General features: G+C 42.7%; 1 protein-coding gene across 3 annotated transcripts in view; it reads left to right on the plus strand.

Moving 5' to 3' along the window:
- BTBD9 (BTB domain containing 9) overlaps positions 1-12,928 on the plus strand; it is a 431,208-nt gene that overhangs the window by 932 nt on the left and 417,348 nt on the right. The window lies entirely within an intron of this gene.

Below are 12,928 nucleotides of genomic sequence, written 5' to 3' on the forward strand. Positions count from 1 at the left end.
ATCACGTGGTTGCGACAGATTTGTGGCCGAGGGGGCGGGAGTCTGTGTTCAGTCCTTCCTCGGAGACTCACATCAGCTTGTTTTATTTTCCCAGAAGGGAGGCACTGCTTTTCGTTTTTCTCAAACGCAGGACAGACTTGCCGTTTACTAAGTCGAAAGTACAGATCCTGTCCGGCGTGCGGGTTGGGGAGTGCTGGTGGCCAGACAGGCCCGAGGGAGACGGTGCGCTGGGCTTCTCCTGGGCACCGTGTGCCGGCTGCCGTTACCGTCCCTGGGAGGGAAGCATCGGAGGGAGAGATGCCTGGAATCTGTAGAAAGATGAACTGTTCTGAAGTTTAATCGTGATCCGTGCAAGAAAGTTACTTCTAAGTTACCCCTCCGCTGTAAAATTCTGTGATGCAGTTTCGTAACGGAGGATCTGTAAAGTATGTTGCCTGAAGTTCTTACATCAGGGAACCAGGAGAAAACCCTGCCCTGTAATACTTCGAGTGCTCGAAATTCAGTGTCTCTTGCTCTCCGGAGTGTAATAGCGTTTTAGCACAGGAAGCACGTGTGGTTTCCATCATGGCTGTATACCTTCAGTACTGACAAAAGCGCTTGCCACAGAATAGGCAAGCCGTAGATATTTGTTATATATCACGCTGTGTAAGTGGTGTATAGCAAGCATTTAGTTCAGCCCTTCAAGCAGTTAATACATGTGCCCCTCTCCCCAGAATTATGGGACATGTGGGAAGAGGATTGTTGGGATTTCTAATATATATATATATAAATTTCTTTATTGATTAAGTTATTACATATGTGTACTTATCCCCACATTACCCTCTTATCCCCCCCACTCATGCCTAATATATATTTTTTATTGATTTTTAGAGAGAAAGGGAGAGGGAGAGAGAGATAGAAACATCAATTATGAGAGAAAATCATTGATCGGCTGCCTCCTGCACACCCCCCATTGGGGTTGAGCCCCAAACCCAGGCATGTGCCCTTGACGGGAATCACACTCATGACCTTTCAGTCCACAGGCTGGCGCTCTACCCACTGAGCCAAACCAGCCAGGGCGATTGTTGGGATTTCAAATGACATAGAAGACCTGGCTTTTTTCCCCCTTGAAGAGCAAACAGCCTGGTTAGGAAAATAAAGCATATGTATAAAGATAATTATGAAACCAAATGGGGTAGTATGTGAACAAGTGCTATGTGAGCTGCTGCACTTTACTAGTAAGTGCACTAGAAATTTAGAAAAGATGAAAGACTGTGGTGTGCTGAGTTCATGAACATTTTGGAAGAGGTAAGATTCGAGCTGGTCTTTGAAAGAAGAGTAAACTTTGAATTAGAGAAGAGATAAGAAATCAGATGTTGAGAAAATAGTGTGAATTTGGCTGTTGGGGGGATATATTGAGGAGACACTTGTCGGATGCGTGGAGCAGAAGGTCTCCGATAGGGGAATGTTGGAGATAGAAGGCTTAGCAGATCGGGAGGGGAAAGTTTAGGCTCAGGCAGGCTTTATCAGCATCCCACTATTAACAAGGTCAAGTCCTCTTGCTGGGTGGGATGGCCGTTGAGCTACTCAAGTAGAGTCTTAACACATTGAAGGGATATTACAGTTGACAACAGGTTGTTGTGCACTTCTGATTTCTATTACTTACTTGAATAAATGCCTCACTAATGTGCATGTATCTTATGTGTTTAGTTAGCGGTGCATGTCCCCATTTCTAAAATCTACCTGATGTGCTAGGTCAGTGGTCGGCAAACTCATTAGTCAACAGAGCCAAATATCAACAGTACAACGATTGAAATTTCTTTTGAGAGCCAAATTTTTTAAGCTTAAACTATATAGGTAGGTACATTGTTATTAACTTCATTAGGATACTCCTAAGCTGGCCTTTGCTAAAAACGTCCTCAATCTGATTGAGGTACGTTCGCTGAGGTCGACCCCTTCCAACTCTCCCATCCACACTCGTCTTGTATACTTGTTTCGTCTATCTCCTTTCGTTCATCCTCTCTATATGTCCAAACCATCTCAACATACCTTTCTCAATCCTCGACACTACATCTTCTTTCACTCCACAACGTTCCCTAAAATTAACTTAATAAACTTTACTTAAAGTTTTAAGTCAACTTCGTACACGGTATTTTGTGGAAGAGCCACACTCAAGGGGCCAAAGAGCCGCATGTGGCTCTCGAGCCGCGGTTTGCCGACCACTGTGCTAGGTCCATTCCATTGGAAATTTATTGAAATGGTGTACTCAAAGCAATTATTTCGCCACTCTCATTCTCAGTGATACAGTTTTGAGTGGGATTCTCTCTCATAGTGTCCTGTGAGGTTATCAGTTACTGCTGATCCTGTAAAAACAAAAACAAAAACAATAATGTTAGCTGTGGAATTGACCACTGAATGCATGGGGGGGTGAAACAACAAATTGATGTTTTGTTTTCTCTCTCATCAATAAAAATTAAGAAAAATATTGACAAAAAGATTTGAGCAAATTAAATATGCTGCTGTTAAATATTGAATTTTTGGTCTTTACAGTACCTTTTGTTGTGGTTATGTTAAAATTCTTTTGAAGGTGTAAACCTGAAGTTGAATTGCTAACCTAAGATGTATAAAGTTGCAACACTAAATGTTGCATTATTTAACAACTCAGCAAATATTTATTGGGTGCTGGCTGTGGCTAAGCACTATATTGGGTGCTGCGAAGACAAAGAATGAGACACAGTGTATTCCTGAGATACTAAGCATTTGTCTGAGGATACAAACCACTAACCATGTTATGTTATGATAAGAGTTAATTACTTTTGGAATGAATAAAATGCAGAGGGAGTAGATCACTTTGGCTAGGAAAAAATTGATAGAGTCAGGAAAGCTTTAAAGATAAGAGGAATGAACTTGGTCCCAAAGGTTGAGTACAATTTTGCCACAAGTAAAAGGGAAAACAAGCGTTCCAGGCAGAGGGGACAGCATAAGCCAGTTGCCAAAGATTAAAATTGAATAGGGTTTTGGAAAATCTTGAGTTGTTTCTTGTAGGCTTGTTATATGGCAGGAGTGTTGAGACAGGAAAGGTATGGTTGGGACCCAATTATGAAGGGGTCTTTCATTCCATTCATTTTTTAAAGTTGAATTTATTGGTGTGACATTGATTAATAAAATTAAATAGGTTTTAGGTGTACAATTTCTATAATATATCATCTATATATTGCATTGTTGTGTTTACCACCCCAAGTCTAGTCTCCTTCCAATACCATTTATCCCCCCTTTGCCCTCTTCACCTCCTCCTCCCCCTAACATTCCCCCCTGGTAATCACTACACTGTTATCTGTGTCTATGTTTTTTTTTTTTTTTTTTGCTTAGTCCCTTCACCTTTTTCACCCAGTCCCCCCATCCACTGCACTCTGACAGCTCTCAGTCTGTCCTCTGTATCTGTGAGTCTGTTTCTATTTTGTTTGTTTATTTTGTTCGTTAAATTCTACATACAAGTGAAATCATATGGTATTTGTCTTTCTCTGGCTTATTTTACTTAGCATAATGCTCTCCAGGTCCATCCATGCAATCACAAAAGGTCAGATTTCCTTCTTTTTATGGCTGAGTAGTATTCCATTGTGTAATGTACTACAGCTTTTTTATCCACTCATCTGGTGATGGGCACTTGGGTTGTTTCCAAATCTTGCCTATTGTAAATAATGCTGAAATGAACAGCATTTATTAGGGTGGATATATTCTTTTGAATTAGTATTTCAGGTTTCTTCAGATATATTCCCCAAAGTGGAATCCCTGGATCATAAGGCAGTTCTGTTTTTAATTTTTTTAGGTAACTCCACACTGCTTTCCACAGTGGCTGCATCAATCTGTATTCCCACCAGCAATACATGAAGGTTTCCTTTTCTCCACAACCTTGCCAACACTTACTGTTTGTTGATTCTCTATATAATAAAAGGCTAATATGCAAATCGACCGAATGGCAGAATTACCGGTTGCTATGACATGCACTGACCACCAGGGGGCAGACGCTCAATGCAGGAGCTGCCCCATGGTGGTCAGTGTGCTCCCACAGCGGGAGTGCTGCTCAGCCAGAAGCTGGGCTCATGGCTGGCGAGTGCAGCGGTGGAGGTGGGAGCCTCTCCTGCCTCCATGGCAGCACTAAGGATGTCTGACTGATGGCTTAGGCCCACTCCCTGGGGAGCGGGTCTAAGCCAGCAGTTGGACATCCCCCAAGGGCTCCTGGACTGTGAGAGGGTGCAGGTGGGGTTAAGGGACCCCCCACAAGTGCACGAATTTCGTGCACTGGGACTCTAGTTTATTAATAATAACCATTCTGACTTAATTTGCATTTCTCTAATGATTAGTGAGGTTGAGCATCTTTTCATATGTCTATTGACATCTGTATGTCCTCTTTGGAGATGTGTCTATTCTGGTCCTTTGCCTATTTTAAAATTGGATTGCTTGTTATTTTTGATGTTGAGTTATCTGAGTTCTTTATAAATTTTGGATATAAACTCTTATCAGATATATCATTGGCAAATATGTTCTCTCATTCAATGGGTTGTCTTTTCACTTTGTTGATGGTTTACTTTTGCTGTGCAAAAATTTTTTAGTTTGATGTCTCATTTGTTTATTTTTTCTTTTGTTTCCCTTGCCCAAGGAGATACGTATATCAGAAAAAAAATGTTGCTTTGAGAAACGTACAAGATTTTACTGCCTGTGTTTTCTTCCAGGAACTTTATGGTTTTGAGTCTTACATTCAAGTCTTTAATCCACTTTGAATGTATTTTTGTGTATGGTGTAAAAAGGTGGTCTAGTTTCATTTTTTTGTCCAATTTTCCCAACATTTATTGAATACACTATCTTTATCCAATTATATGTTCTTGCCTCCTTTGTCAAGTATTAATTGACCATAAAGATGTGGGTTTATTTCTGGGCTCTCTATTCTGTTCCATTGATCTATAGGTCTGTTTTTAGTATGCCAGCACCATGCTGTTTTGATTATTAGGGCCGTGTAGTAGAGTTTGATATCCAGTAGAGTGATTCCTCCAACTTTGATTGTTGTGGCTATTTGGGGTCTTTTGGGGTCATATGCATTTTGAAGTATTTGTTCTAATTCTGTGAAATATGCCATTGGTATCTTGATAGAAATTGTGTTGAATCTATATGTTGCTTTGGGTAGTATGGACATTTTAATGATGTTAATTCTTCCTATCCATGACCATGGTATATGCTTCCACTTATTTGTATCTTCTGTTTCTTTGTTCAGTGTCTTATAATTTTCTGAGCACAGGTCTTTTACATCCTTGGTTAAATTTATTCCCAGTTATTTTATTATTTTTTGATGCAATTGTAAATGGCATTGTTTTCTTAGCTTCCTTTTGTGACAGTTCACTATTGGTATATTGAAATGCAGTTGATTTCTGTATATTTATTTTGTGTTCTGCTACGTTACTGAATTTATCAGTTCTTATACTTTTTCTTTTGAATGGAATCTTTAGGGTTCTTTGTATACAGTGTCATCTGCAATGACAGTTTTAGTTCTTCCTTTCCAATTTGGATGCCTTTTATTTTTTCTTCTTGTCTGATTGTGGCTAGTTCTTCCAATACTATCTATTTATCTATATATAAAACCCTAATATGCAAATAGACCAAATGGCAGAACAACCGAACAACTGAACAATTGGTTGCTGTGACGTGCACTGACCACCAGGTAGTGCACACAGAACATGGTGGGCGTCGGCATCAGGCGGCAGACAGAGGAACATGGTGGGCATCGGCCGCGGCAGGATGGTGGAGCAGGTGAGTGGGGGCGCCAGATCAAGTTGGGGTGCCGGTTGCTGTCATTGGGGGCGAGCCTCTGGTGGTTACTGAAAATTTTTTGCTCCTGTGCACTGTGGTCCCGCCGGGTGCTTGCACCTGCTGCCGGCACCTGTACCTGCTGCTGGTGCTGGCCCTGCTCACACCCACTGCTGGCGCCCAGTGCCGGTCTAGACTGCTTGGCGCTGTCAGCAGGTGCGAGTGGCGGCTGCCGGCCCTGATCGCCCCTAAGGCTTCTCCACCTCCCCCTGCTCCTGAGGGGCAATCAGGGCAGCAGCCACTGCTTGCACCTGCTGACAGCGCCAGTGCTGTTAGCACCCACTGCTGGCTCTGGCCCCAATCACTCTGTGCCATCAGCGGGTGTGAGTGGGGCCTGCGCCGTCACAGCGTGGGAGCGGCAGCAGTGGGAGCTGGGCTGCTGGTAGACAGGACTGGGGGCCGTGGCACGAGGGGCCAGGCAGGGGCCAGGCAGGGGCGCAGAGGATGGGCCGAGACCCCCTCCTGTGCCCACCGCAGCCTCGCGGCCCCCAGTTCCTTTCAAGGTCCATGAATTCGTGCACTGGTCCTCTAGTCCTATATAATAAAAGGCTAATATGCAAATCGACCGAATGGCAGAATGACTGGTCACTGTGACACACACTGACCCTCAGGGGGCAGACACTCCATGCAGGAGCTGGTAGTCAGTGTGCTCCCACAGGGGGAGTGCTGCTATGCCATAAGCTGGGCTCACGGCTGGCGAGCGCAATGGGGTGGCAGGAGCCTTTCTCACCTCTGCGGCAGTGCTAAGGGTGTCCAACTGATGGTCCAGACATCCCCTGAGGGCTCCTGGACTGCGAGAGGGTGCAGGCCGGGCTGAGGGATCACCCCCCCCCCCCCCACCAAGTGCACAAATTTTGTGCACTGGGCTTCTAGTGTTGAATAAGAGTGATGAAAGCGGACATCCCTATCTTGTTCCTCATCTTACAGGAAATGCTTGTAATTTTTGCCATTGATGAATTGTAGAGAAATTTTAGATACTACAATCTCCAGCCAGAAGTGAGTAATGACCAGCCAGAAGTGAGAAGTTAAAGAAGACTTGTGTAGCTTGAGTACCTGGCGATTATGATGACATTAAATTAGAAAACACAAGAGGAGGAACAGACTTGCAGTGGAGAGAAGACATGATGGCATGCCAAAATTTTAAGGTCCCTGTTTGGAGTTTAGAGAGATCCACTACATAATTGGAAATACTACTCCAGATACAGTTTAGGAATAATTGTAATGTAAATGAGAGCCTTTGAGGCTATGGAAGTAGTACCACTAAGTAAGAGCATAGTGGTTAATGCTGTGGACTTTGGAGTCAGGAAAACCCAAGGTCATATCTCTGTTATGCCGCTTATTTGGTTGGAGTGGGTGACCTTGGGCAAGTTACTTAACATCTCTAAGCCTAAATTTCTTTTGAAATGTGGGGCTGATACTTAAATTGTTGTACAGATTAAATAAGATAGCATGTGCACAATGATTAGCACAGCACCTAGCTTATAAATGACAGCTGTTGCTAGTAGTAGTAGTAATATTATAGTTGTAGAGAAGATGGAGAACTGGAAAGAACAAGGACTGGAACTTTTAGAAATCAACATGTAGATCAAACTTAGATTGGTTCTTAAACTTGAGCATGCATCAGAAATACCTAGAGGCCTGGATAAAACAGATTTCTGGGTCCTGCCCTGATAGTTTCTGATTCAGTAGGTCTAAGTGGGGCTCAAGAATTTATATTTTGAACAGCTTCTCAGGTGATGATAATGCTATTTTCAGGACCACACATTGAGAAATCTGACTTAGAGTATGCGTGAAAGAAGAAAAACCAGCATAGAGACTAACAAAAGAGGCTGGGGTTGATAGAGAACCAGAAGAGAGTTTAGAGAAGGATAAGGAAGTAGCAGCCTGCAGACTCTCCAAATCCACCAGTCTGCTTTCCAAGTCCATAAACCTCATCTGATCTTACTTCTCTCTTCTGCGGAATTTGGCATAATGCTTGGCATGCAGTATTAGTTTGAATGAACCTTTGAAGTTTCTTAATACTGTTCTTGTGCGTGATTGCATGTACTTCACATAGATTTTATTCATCCTCATATTTCTGCCGAGTCACAGAAAAGGCATGGTTTCTAATTTTACACATGTGTACAGAAAATTTCTTTCAAATAGCTGATGTATAGATAGGTGCTTATTCCTTATTTGCTGATATGCTTTGGATCTTAGGACTTTTGCATGGAGCACAAATGTTAGTCCTAATCTCTGATAGGGAGCTGTAAGGAAGTCTGTATAGGAAATCAAACAATAGTTGTACAAAGATAAGCATACTGTAAAGAGATTTTAGGAGTTAAAATTAGCAACTCACCATGCTTCTTGTTCTTGGCCTCTTGTTCTCTCACATTTATTCTTTCTTCTAACACTCATTAAGTATTTACTATGTGCCAGAAGCTGTGCACAGTGCTGGGGATTGAGAAATGATTGTTGCTTTGGGCATCTAATACTAGCTTTGGTTAGAGGGTATGATACTATCTGCATGAGTGAGCACACACATTGTCAGGGGGAAGGTCTGATGCCTGAATTTTATAATCTCAAGAATATATTGGTGTGAGCAGACATCAACGACTTGAAGTTAAATTTAGCCTATGTATGCAAGGAGCCATGAAAAAAATATAGAGATAAACAAAATTTTTTAAGCAATCAAAGAATATGTAATATGATAGAGGAGTAAAAAACATATTTATAGCTGAAACCAGTTTGGCTCAGTGGATAGAGCATTGGCCTGTGGACTGAAAGGTCCCAGGTTCGATTCCGGTCAAGGGCATGTACCTTGGTTGCGGGCACATCCCCAGTAGATGTGCAGGAGGCAGCTGATCGATGTTTCTCTCTCATCGATGTTTCTAACTCTCTATCTCTCTCCCTTCCTCTCTGTAAAAAATCAATAAAATATATTTAAAAAAAAACACAAAAAAACATATTTATAATACTGTATGGAATATGCTAAGTGCTATGTAAACATTGATCACAGACTAGGTTAGCCAATGCTTGTTGAGTGCCTGAGTGTTCAGGTTTGATTTTTAACTCATAAGCTGCTGTAATGTTCCAGAAACTAAATGACATAAATCCACATTAATCTCCTAGGCCAGTGGTCGGCAAACTCATTAGTCAACAGAGCCAAATATCAACAGTACAATGATTGAAATTTCTTTTGAGAGCCAAATTTTTTAAACTTAAACTATATAGGTAGGTACATTGTTATTAACTTAATTAGGGTACTCCTAAGGCAGTGATGGTGAACCTATGACACGCATGTCAGAGGTGACACGCGAACTCATTTTTTTTGGTTGATTTTTCTTTGTTAAATGGCATTTAAATATATAAAATAAATATCAAAAATATAAGTCTTTGTTTTACTATGGTTGCAAATATCAAAAAATTTCTATGTGTGACACAGCACCAGAGTTAAGTTAGGGTTTTTCAAAATGCTGACACGCTGAGCTCAAAAAGTTCGCCATCACTGTCCTAAGGCTTAGGAAGAGCCACACTCAAGGGGCCAAAAAGCTGCATGTGGCTCGCTAGCCGCAGTTTGCCGACCACGGTCCTAGGCAGTCTTTTGCATCTTTGTATCATACAAAAAAAAATATTCTGGCAATCTGTGCCTTTATTTTCTTGATTTTGGAAATGTATCTATACATATAAAAGCCTAAGCAACCGGCCCACCAGCCGACCTGCCGGTAGCTATGACGCGCACTGACCACCAGGGGGCAGAAGCTCAACGCAGGAGCTGCAGAGTGACAGCAACTTTGCAGAGTGCCCTCTCACACTCCAGGACCCCTTGGGGGATGTCAGACTGCTGGTTTCGGCCTGATCCCTGCAGGCCAGGCCGAGGGACCCCACCTGCCAGAGGGACCCCCGCTCATTCCGCAGACACCCTTCGAGCCCCAGCGCCGCCCCAGGTTAAGCCGTCTGGGGAGGGATCATGGGAGGTTGCCTCCAGGGTGTGTCCAGCCCTTCTTGCCCAGTCCCGTCCTGCTGGCCACCTTCTAATTAATTTACTTTCAATGTGCACAAATCCGTGCATCGTGCCTCTAGTTTATAATACATGCAAACAAAAAGGTCATTAATAACTAGCTACTGTTTATTGAGTAGGTGCATTATGCTATGCCTTTTCTATATGTCATTTTGTATTTATAATAATAATAACCTTATAAAATGGTTATTATACCCATTTTGCTAATAAGACAACTGAAATTCCGAATAGGAGAATGGTTTGCCTGCAGTTTGTGGCCAGTGAGATGGGACAGGACTTTAGTCCCAGGCTTGGACTCCAGAGCCAGTGCTCTTCATGTCCATTCCAGGTGTTGGGGCTTTAGCAGGCCAATGTCCCAGGAAGCACTCCAGTCTTGTTTCCACTGACTTGGGAAAGTTATGGAGGAAGTCAGAATTTTAATAAAATGGATCAAAGGCAATTTGATAATATTGTTAGGGATGAGGGGATATGGAGGAGGACATTAAAATGCTGATTGTCCTGTGAAGACATGCTGTACTTGACAAGAGATTTTGCATAAATGTTGTCAACGTAAAAAAACCATTGAAACCTGTAAAGAATTTTTGTGAGTTTATTTGAGCCAAACTGTCGACATATGCCGGGAAGCAGAACCTCAACGAATTGAGATAGTGCTCCGGAGAATGGCAGGGTTACATCCGTATTTATACATGGAATTCATTGGTGACAGATTTAAGGAGGTGGGATTAAGCGAAGCAGGGGGAAACCTCTGTGATAGGATAGCAGGATCAATTAACATGATAATGAAGGAATTTGTAGTATCTGTCCTGGCGCCCAGCACATTTGGTTGTGCCCCAGGGGCTCCAGAAAAAGGGAAGTTACAAGTTACCCAGACATTTCAAGGGTATGTTATCTTAGAGGCAAAAAGGCAAACGGGCTCAGTAAGGATCAAAGTTGATCTTGTCAGTGAAGATACTGGCCTAGGACATAACTGCCCACCATAACTGCTTTAGTTAAAGTTTAATTTCAGACCATCCTTTGTGGTTATTTTAGGTCTCTGAGTCTGCTAGACTGCCATACAGGCCTTCCCTGAGCTTGTCAGGTCAGCTTGTGGCCCCTTTCGTCCACAATGTTCAGATTTCACACTTCTCTATGTCTAGGTGCAAAGTATTCTAAAGGAGGAACTGTACTTTTCCAAGCTAATGACATTTAAAATAAATTCAGAGCTTCTTAATTTTTATTGAATTAAACTGGTTAACAACATTATACAGATTTCAGGTATACACTTTATTGTGTGTTCACCACTCCAAGTCAGATCTCCTTCCATTAAAATTTATCTCCCTTTTACCCCATCCCCACCCCCCAACTTGGCAATCACCACATTTTTGTCTGTGTCCAAGAGTTTTTCCTCTATTTTCCCCCTCAATCCCTCTACTGCCCTCCCCAGCTCTCTGAAACACCCCCACACAGTTGTCAGCCTACTCTCTATGAATCTGTCTTTATTTGCTTGTTAGTTGATTTTGTTTATTAGATTCCACATGTGAGTGAAATCATATGGTACTTGTCTTTCTCTGACTGGCTTATCCAGCACTCCTTTTTAGTAATTTACTGAAAAATATCTTGCTTTTCACCCCAAATAACGTGTACTTTAGATTTCCAAGCTAATCTCCCTTCTCTCCACAGAATTTACTCCTTCCACCCACTCAACTGTCTATTTTTAAATCTATTTATGAGTTAAATACTTGTCTGTAAATTCTATTTGTGGTATAATGTTTTTATTATGATTTGATTTATCTCTTTTGGGTCTTATTTTATACATTCCTGGAAGTATTGACTCTACAGTTGACCCTTGTGGGCCCACTTATTCACAGCTATTTTTCAATAAATAATACAATTAGTTCTCCGTACCCCCAGGTTTTGCATCCACAGGTTCAACCAGCGATGGATAAAAAACAGTATTTTTGATCTGCGGTTGGGAGTCTGTGGATGCCGAGGACTGACTGTATGCATTGTTGTACACTCTCTTATATCAGGGACTTAAACATCTGTGGATTTTTGTATCCACCGGGGTCCTAGAGCTAATCCCCCATGGATTCCAAGGGACTGTAGTTAAGTTTTGGGGGAGTCAGAAGTTGTATGTGGATTTTTGACGGTGCTGAGGGGGTTGGTGCCCCTAACCTCTTCGTTATTCAAGGGTCAACTATAATTATTTTTGTAAAGCATAATCTTTTTCAGCTAATTTCACAATATAAATTTTTATCTTCTATATATATATAAAAGCCTAAGCGACTGAATGACCAATCAACCAGTCGCTATGACGCGCACTGACCACTAGGGGGCAGAGGCTCAACACAGGAGCTGCCCCCTAGTGGTCAGTATGCTCCCACAGCGGGAGAGCCACTCAGCCAGAAGCCGGGCTCATGGCTGGCGAGTGCAGCTGTGGCGGCAGGAGCTTCTCCCGCCTCTGCAGCAGTGCTACCGAGCAACGGTGGCAGCAGCAGCAGCAGGTGCATCAGGCCAGGATGAACGGGAGCGGCTCCTCCCCAGTCGCCTGCCCCTTCGTGCACTGCTACGTCCCTCAGGGATGTCCGACTGCCAGTTTTGGCCCAATCCCAGATTATGAGAGGGCGCAGGCCAGGCTGAGGGACCCTACCTCTAGTCTATAATAATAAAAGGGTAATATGCTAATTAGACCGGATGTCTTCTGGATGTTATTCCAGACGTCCTTTCTGATGAAGCTGGGGCTGGAGGGAAGCCAGCCAGGGTCCTGGAGGAGGGAAGCCAGTGCTGGCAGCTGGGGGAAGGAAGGCCTACTCTTGCACGAATTTTTGTGCATAGGGCCTCTAGTATAATTATAATTATACAAATGGATAAGTATTAAGCCCTATATTAGTTGTCATTGCTGTGTAACAAATTACCCCAAATTTAGCAGCTTAAAACACAAACATCTAACCATTTCTCTGGGTCAAGAGTTCAGTTGTGGCTTAGCTGGGTGGTTCTGCTCAGAGTTTCTGATGAGTTAAGCTGTTGACCAGCACTGCAGCAGTCATCTGAAGGCTTGACTAGTGCTGGAGGATCTGCCTCTAAGGAGGCTCTCTCACATGGCTGTTGGCATGA

This window comes from Myotis yumanensis, unplaced genomic scaffold (assembly GCF_028538775.1).
Source record: "Myotis yumanensis isolate MYYU_CA2020_CCGP unplaced genomic scaffold, mMyoYum1.0.hap1 SCAF_6, whole genome shotgun sequence".
Lineage (NCBI taxonomy): Eukaryota > Metazoa > Chordata > Mammalia > Chiroptera > Vespertilionidae > Myotis > Myotis yumanensis.